Consider the following 7,453-nt stretch of genomic DNA (forward strand, 5'->3'; position numbering starts at 1 on the left):
GAAAGATTCTATTTAATGGGAAAACTAGAGAAGGTTGGAAACAAGAAAAGAATCTCTCCCTGAGAAGAGGAGATATTGGCCAATGCAGTAAGATGAGAGGGAAAAAGATAGATAAAAATTATAGGAAACAAGATCAAATTATATGCTGTTATTTATATCACAAACACAAGAGAATCAAAAGAGATTAGAATCAGGTTAGAATCAGAGTCAGACAGATATTTGCTTTGTGTGCATCAATCTCCAAAAGCCAATATGTTCCTCTATGTATTCCCATGAGTAATTGTGATGGTTAGTTTTATGTTATCAATTTGGCTAAGCTGTAGTGTTCAATTATTTGAATGAAACACTAATCCAGGTGTTGCTGTGAAGATATTCTATAGATGCGGTTAACATCTTCCATCAGTTGACTTCAAGTAAAGATTACCCTTGGTAATGTGAATGGGCCTCATCTTATTATTTGAACACCTTACGAGAAAGTACAAGTTTTCCACAAAGGAACCTTTCCACAAGACTGCAGTATTAACTCCCGCCTTCGTTTCCAGCCTGCAGGCCCGCCCTACAGATCCCGAACTTACTAGCCCCCACAATTAGGTAAGCTGATCCCTTAAAATATATATAGATATGAGATAGAAAGAAAGAGAGAGAGAAAGAGAGAGAGACAGAGTGTGAGAGAGAGATATCCTATCAATTATGTTTCTCTGGAGAATTTTTAATACAATGAGTAAAATAGGAAAATGAGATATATTTTGCAATGGTGTGAAAATCTGTATCTTATCTCGGAACTAAGCTTTATAAAAATTAGTAGGACCAGGCCGGGCACAGTGGCTCACACTTGTAATCCCAGCACTTTGGGAGGCCGAGGCGGGTGGATCACGAGGTCAGCAGATCGAGACCACAATGAAACCCTGTCTCTACTAAAAATACAAAAAATTAGCCAGGCGTGGTGGCGGGCGCCTGTAGTCCCAGCTACTCGGAGAGGCTGAGACAGGAGAACGGCGTGAACCTGGTAGGCGGAGCTTGCAGTGAGCCGAGATTGCGCCACTGCACTCCAGCCTGGGCGACAGAGCGAGACTCCATCTCAAAAAAAAAAAAAAAAAAAAAAAAAAAAAAAAAAAAAAAAAAAAATTAGTAGGACCAATACAGATAAAAATTTAAGCTTTATTAAAAGACATAAAATAAGTGAGATGACATGATTATGGATAGGAATTTTAATATCCAATGCAATTGCAACTTTAATCTCAGGCAGATTTTAGCAGAATGTGAGAAACATATCCCAAAATAAATGTGGAAGAATAAAGGTTAACAAAAAGCTAAGGAAATTATTGAAATAATTTTTGAAAAAGAAGAATCCACCTGCTGGATATAAGCACATGTTATTTTTTTTCCTTCAACTTTTAAGTTCCAGGATACACGTGCAGGATGTACAGGTTTGTTATATAGGTAAACGTGTGCCACGGTGGTTTGCTGCACAGATCAACCCATCACCTAGGTAGTAAGCCTAGCATCCCTTAGCTATTCTTCCTGATGTTCTCCCTCCTCCCTCTACCACCTCTCAAAAGGCCCCATTGTGTGTTGTTCCCCCTCAGGGGTCCATGTGTTTTCATCATTCAGCTCCCACTTATAAGTGAGAATACACAGTGTTTGGTTTTCTGTTCCTGCATTAGTTTGCTGAGGATAACAGCTTCCAGATCCATCCATGTCCCTGCAAAGACATGATCTAGTACTTTTTATGGCTGCATAGTATTCCATGGTGTAATATGCTACATTTTTTTTATCCAGTCTATCATTGATGGGCATTTGGGTTGATTCCATGTCTTTGCTATTGTGAATAGTGCTGCAATAAACATATGTGTGCATGTGTCTTTATAACAGAATGATTTATATTGCTTTGGGTTTATACCTAGTAATAGGATTGCTGGGTCAAATGGTATTTCCACCTCTAGATCTTTGAGGAATCACCACACTATCTTCCACAATGGTTAAACTAATTTACACTCCCACCAACAGGGTGAAAATATTCCTTTTTCTCTGCAACCTCGCCACCATCTGTTGTTTTTTCACTTTTTAATAATGGCCATTCTGACTGGCGTGAGATGAAATCTCACTGTGGTTTTCATTTGCATTTCTCTAATGATCAGTGATGTTGAGCTATTTTTCATATGTCTGTTGGCTGCATATATGTATTATTTTGAAAAGTGTTCATAACCTTTGCCCACTTTTTAATGAGGTTGTTTGTTTTTTTCTTGTAAATTTGTTTAAGTACCTTGTAGACTCTGGATATTAGACCTTTATCAGATGGATAGATCGCAAAAAATTTCTTTCATTCTGTAGGTTGTCTGTTCACTCTGATGATAGTTTCTTTTGCTGTGCAGAAGCTCTTTAGCTTAATTAGATCCCATTTGTCAATTCTTTCTTTTGTTGCAATTGCTTTTGGCATTTTTGTCATGAAATCTTTGCCTGTGCCTATATAAGCACATGTTTTAAATCCATTTATATCAAATCAGTGCAGTGCAATTCTTGCACAGGAAATGACACATAGATCAATGAAATCAAGTATTTCCCTAGTCACATGTAAGTGACAAAACTTTAAGACATTGCAAATGACAGAAGACAGAGCAGATTATATAATAAATAATGTTGGGAAAATTGGCTTGTCACAAGAAGAGAACAAGTAGATTTCCTACCACACAATCCATGAAACTGTAAAAGTGTTAAATCTAAATGTTAAAGGGCATGTTGTAAAACACTTTGAAGATTTCAGAGAGTTGTTTCATAAGTTTGAGTTGAGAAATAATTTCTTAAGACTCCAAAAGCCCAATTTGCTTTTAAATTTATAAATAGCATAATTTAATTACACAAAGTAAGCCATTTATTTTTACAAACCACCCTAAAAATATCAAGTTGATAGAATTATATGTAATTCCTCTCTAAAGGTAGATTAAATAATTCCATTTCTGGCATGGTGGTAGAGTTTATATATTTTGTCTTAAGGTTCCTCAGCAATTTTCTAAATCCTCTCAGATCTGATTTTTCAATTCATCTGTGTCAACACAGGAGTCTGCTAGGGAAATGCTCACAGGTACTGCACATTCCGTGGAGAGGTAGCATAAAAATACTAAGACATACGATCAAAAGACCTAGGTTCCACATCTATCCCTCCCACTACCAGCTCTGTGACCTTAGGAAAGTATATTGTCACTTTTTGTCAAGTATACATATGGCTAAAACTAGGGGGACAATGAGCTTGCAAGGGCCTTCATAGTTCTAACAACTATAATTCTGCCATTACCAAAGATGCTAATGTGAGATTATAAATCACGGTAGCTCAAAGTAAAAGATATTTGGGAATAGGCCCCATGGACTCTGACACTGCAAATACAGCGTCAGTTACCCAGTACTTTTATGATAACAACTGACCCTGTCCTCAATATGGTAAGAAAAATTTCTGTTTTCTGGGTTCTTTAGTTGTTGACAACAGAAAAACAAAATTGGCTAAATTAAGCAAGAAAATTTTTTAAAAAATTATTCGAAGCAAATGTGATGAGTCATGAAATTGAAAAACAGAGCTGGTAAACTAAGTTTCTTAAAGAACGGTGTGATAATTAATTTTATGTGTCATCTTGACTGTACCACAGGGTGCCCAGATATTTGGTTAAACCTTATTCTGGGTGTGTCTGTGAGGGTGTTTCTGAGCTGGGGCGTCAGTCTTCTCCTGTCTTTGGATGCAGACTTGTACTGGAACTTACACCATCAGCTCTTGGGTATCCAGATTGCTGAATGCAAATCTTAGGACTTCTCAGCCTCCATAATCCAATTCCTTATAATACATATTGGTACATATATTTATATAATATATGCAGAGGCTGAAAAACTAATGTACATTATATATATATCCTATCCATTTGTTTTTCTGGAGTCCCTGACTATATATACGGAAACTCAAAAATCCCTTGGGATGATGAGAAAAAAGACAGAGAGCATCCCCACATCACCATGGAGGTACTTTTTCACCAGCTACTTCCTCTCTTCATTTCATCTGTGAGAGCTATTTTGGCTTAGTTGGATTATAAACTTATCATCTCTTGGCCTAGGGAAGTCAAAGCATCTTGACTGAAATCATGGACAAGGCTGACTGCAATAAAAGAGAGAGATCTTTTTCTCAAACAGAATCAAGATAGCTACTACACAAAGGAGAAATTAATCTTGGATAAGCAAGAACAACACCTCTCACAACAATTACGGAAATCTCTGACTTTGGTATATAATAACTGTCATTTTCTGAGCCTTTGCTCACATTGGAAGCTCTCTGCTGTCAGGCCTAATAGAATCAGAGAAATTATCGATACTCTGCAGCTCATCTTCATCTGAAATGGTAGTTCATTTGCTTGGACTTGTTGGGGACCCTCTGCTGTTTTTATTCCTCCCATTCCTTTACTCAAATCTCTTCAAAAATCAAAAAAGAAAAAAAACTAAGAATATGTATTTACATTTTTTCTCAAGGTCTCAAAAGAATTTTAATGTCTTTAAAAAGCATGTTTTTCTCCAGGCACAGTCAGTCTTGGTAATTTACTATCCATACATTCATAGGGATAGAGTAAGATGTGCAAAACCAAATGAGGTAGAGTTCATTTTGAAAATAGAGAAAGATATTATAGTCTAGAAAATCACTGACAGAACTACTTCTGCTCCATTATGACCAAACTCTTTTTTAGAATTAAGAATCCATCATGCTGGCAAGAAATGTGCTTGGAAGGATGCAGAGTTATTCTGCGATCTCAATGAGAAAAGATGTAGAGGTGGCAAAAGACAATTTTGCAAACTTCCTAAATGTGTCTACACTCAAGTTACTACTTTCCTTCAGCAACCTGGATTTGATTATAAGGATGACTGAATAGTATAAACTAGGTTTGTTTTAGTCTCATGGTTTCTTGGGGATTTAATTCCTATTTGATTTTGATTACCTTTTTACAAAATGGGACAAAATGTGCCCACTGGATATTGAATGTTTCAGCAGATGCTATCTGGTCTTACCCAGTGGTAAACTGCATGACCATCTGACCTCCCTGAAGTTGCAGCCAAATACAGCACTGAGAGTGTATGTGTCCTTTGTGAATATTGCACTTCTTGTTTACTTTGAAGAAGTCCTTTTCCTTGACACTCTAGAAATAAGGAGAAGCCTAGCCCCGGAGAAGAGCTTTACTGATGCCCACTACCACAGAACTGCCTGTGCCATGGAGACACACCTGCAGCAATAGAATCCTCTTCCTATTTTTGCCCCAGTCTGTGTAGTTATTTGCAATGGAGAGAAGCAAAGAGAAATTGGAAGAAATATCTGACTTAAACAGAGCATTTGAAATGCAGGGGTTTCATGTGTTAATATAGACAAAGATTCCATCTGGAGTTGAAATCTGGTATGATTTTTAAAATACGTAATAATATGTGAATAAACCATCTTAAAAATACAGGAGTTCAAGACCAGCCTGGGCAACACGGTGAAACCCCGTCTCTACTAAAATACAAAGAATTAGCCGAGCATGATGGCGGGCACCTGTAGTCCCAGCTACTCAGGAGGCTGAGGCAGGAGAATTGCTTGAACCTGGGAGGCAGAGGTTGCAGTGAGCCAAGATCACGCCACTGCACTCCAGCCTGGGTGACAGAGTGAGACTCTGTCTCACAAAAAAAAAAACAAAAAACAAAAAAACAAAACAAAAACAAAACTGACTCTTTTGGAGAGCAAGCTTTTACTAAGCCTGTGACCTCGGCTATGTCATTTAATTTCTCTTAGTCTGGTCTTATTTATCTGTTTAGTAGTATCTGCCTCACCCAACTCAGAGGGCAATTTGAAATAATGGACATGAAAACACAATGTAAATCCAAAGTGAAGTGAAATGGAATTATTTCTGGGAAACAGTCCGATGTAATTCAAATAAAATAGGCATTGCAGTTAGGAGATCTTGGTCCATCTGAAGATTCTTAATAGCAAGGTATACATTTTGGCATTTTCAATTACAGGAACGTGAACTAGCAATAAATAGTAGAAAAATCATTAGCTCAGGTTTGTAGTCAGACATAGGTTCAAGTACAGACTCTGCCACTTAATAATTTTTGTTGTCACATAGCACCTTCCCCTGTCTAATATTCAATTTTCCCTCTTGCAAAATGAGAAAAATATTCTCTCCCATGACCAAAATTAAACTGGCAATATGCCCATAAAAGGAAAGAGAAAGATCAAATGAAAAAAGTTAAGGCAGCCTCCGATGCAAGAGGAGCTGAAGAAATGTAAAAGGTGGAGATAAACTACACCAAAAGAAGAACAGCTGCAGATTCTAAAAGCCAAAAAGTAATCAGGTATTTTAAATGAAAATGAGAATTTTGCTTAGCATTAATGGGGAAAAAAGCCGCCCAGTTAAAAAGGCTAGAGAAAGGCAACTTTAGAAATCTAAAACAGCTAAAAACTAGTGAGATTTTGCAGGGGCAACAAAAGAGGTCAGGGTATTTCATCACCTACTCAGAATTACACATTAAAAAATATGTGGATAGGATATACTTCAGCCTAAGCAACTAAAAAGATGGGTGTGTAAATATGTCAAAGCTGCGTGGTCATGGAAACATGTGTCTTCTTTTCTTTTTTTTTTCTTCAACTTTTAAGTTCCAGGGTACACTTGCAGGATGTGCAGGTTTGTTACATAGGTAAACGTGTGCCATGGTGGTTTGCTTTACAGATCAATCCATCACCCAGGAATTAAGCCGAATTAAGCCCAGCAACTATTAGCTATTGTTCCTTGTGCTCTCACTCCCCCTGGCCACCCTGACAGACCCCAGTGTGGGTTGTTTTCCTCCATGTGTCCATGCGTTCTCATCATTCAGCTCCCACTTATAAGTGAGAACACACAGTGTTTGGTTTTCTGTTCCTGCGTTAATTTGCTGAGGATAACGGCTTCCAGCTCCATACAAGTCTCTGCAAAAGACATAATCTCATACCTTTTATGCCTGCATAGTAGTCCATGGTGCATGTGTACATTTTCTTTATCCAGTATATCATTAATGGGAATTTGGGTTGATTCCATGTCTTTGCTATTGTGAATAGTGCTGCAATGAACATATGTGTGAATGTGTCTTTGTAATAGAATGATTTCTATTCCCTTGGGTTTATATCCAGTAACAGGATTGCTGGGTCAAATGGTATTTCCACCTCTGATCTCTGAGGAATTGCCATACTGTCTTCCACTATGGTTGAACTAATTTAAACTTCCACCACAGTGCTAAAGTGTTCCTCTTTCTCTGCAACCTGCCAGCATCTGTTGTTTTTTTGACTTTTTGATAGTAGGCATTCTGACTGGTGTGAGATGGTTATCTTATTGGGGTTTTAATTTGCATTTCTCTAATGATCAGTGACGTTGAGCTATTTTCATGTTTCTTGGCCACATGGATGTCTTCTTTTGGGAAGTGTCTG

Source organism: Symphalangus syndactylus, chromosome 2 (assembly GCF_028878055.3).
Source record: "Symphalangus syndactylus isolate Jambi chromosome 2, NHGRI_mSymSyn1-v2.1_pri, whole genome shotgun sequence".
NCBI lineage: Eukaryota > Metazoa > Chordata > Mammalia > Primates > Hylobatidae > Symphalangus > Symphalangus syndactylus.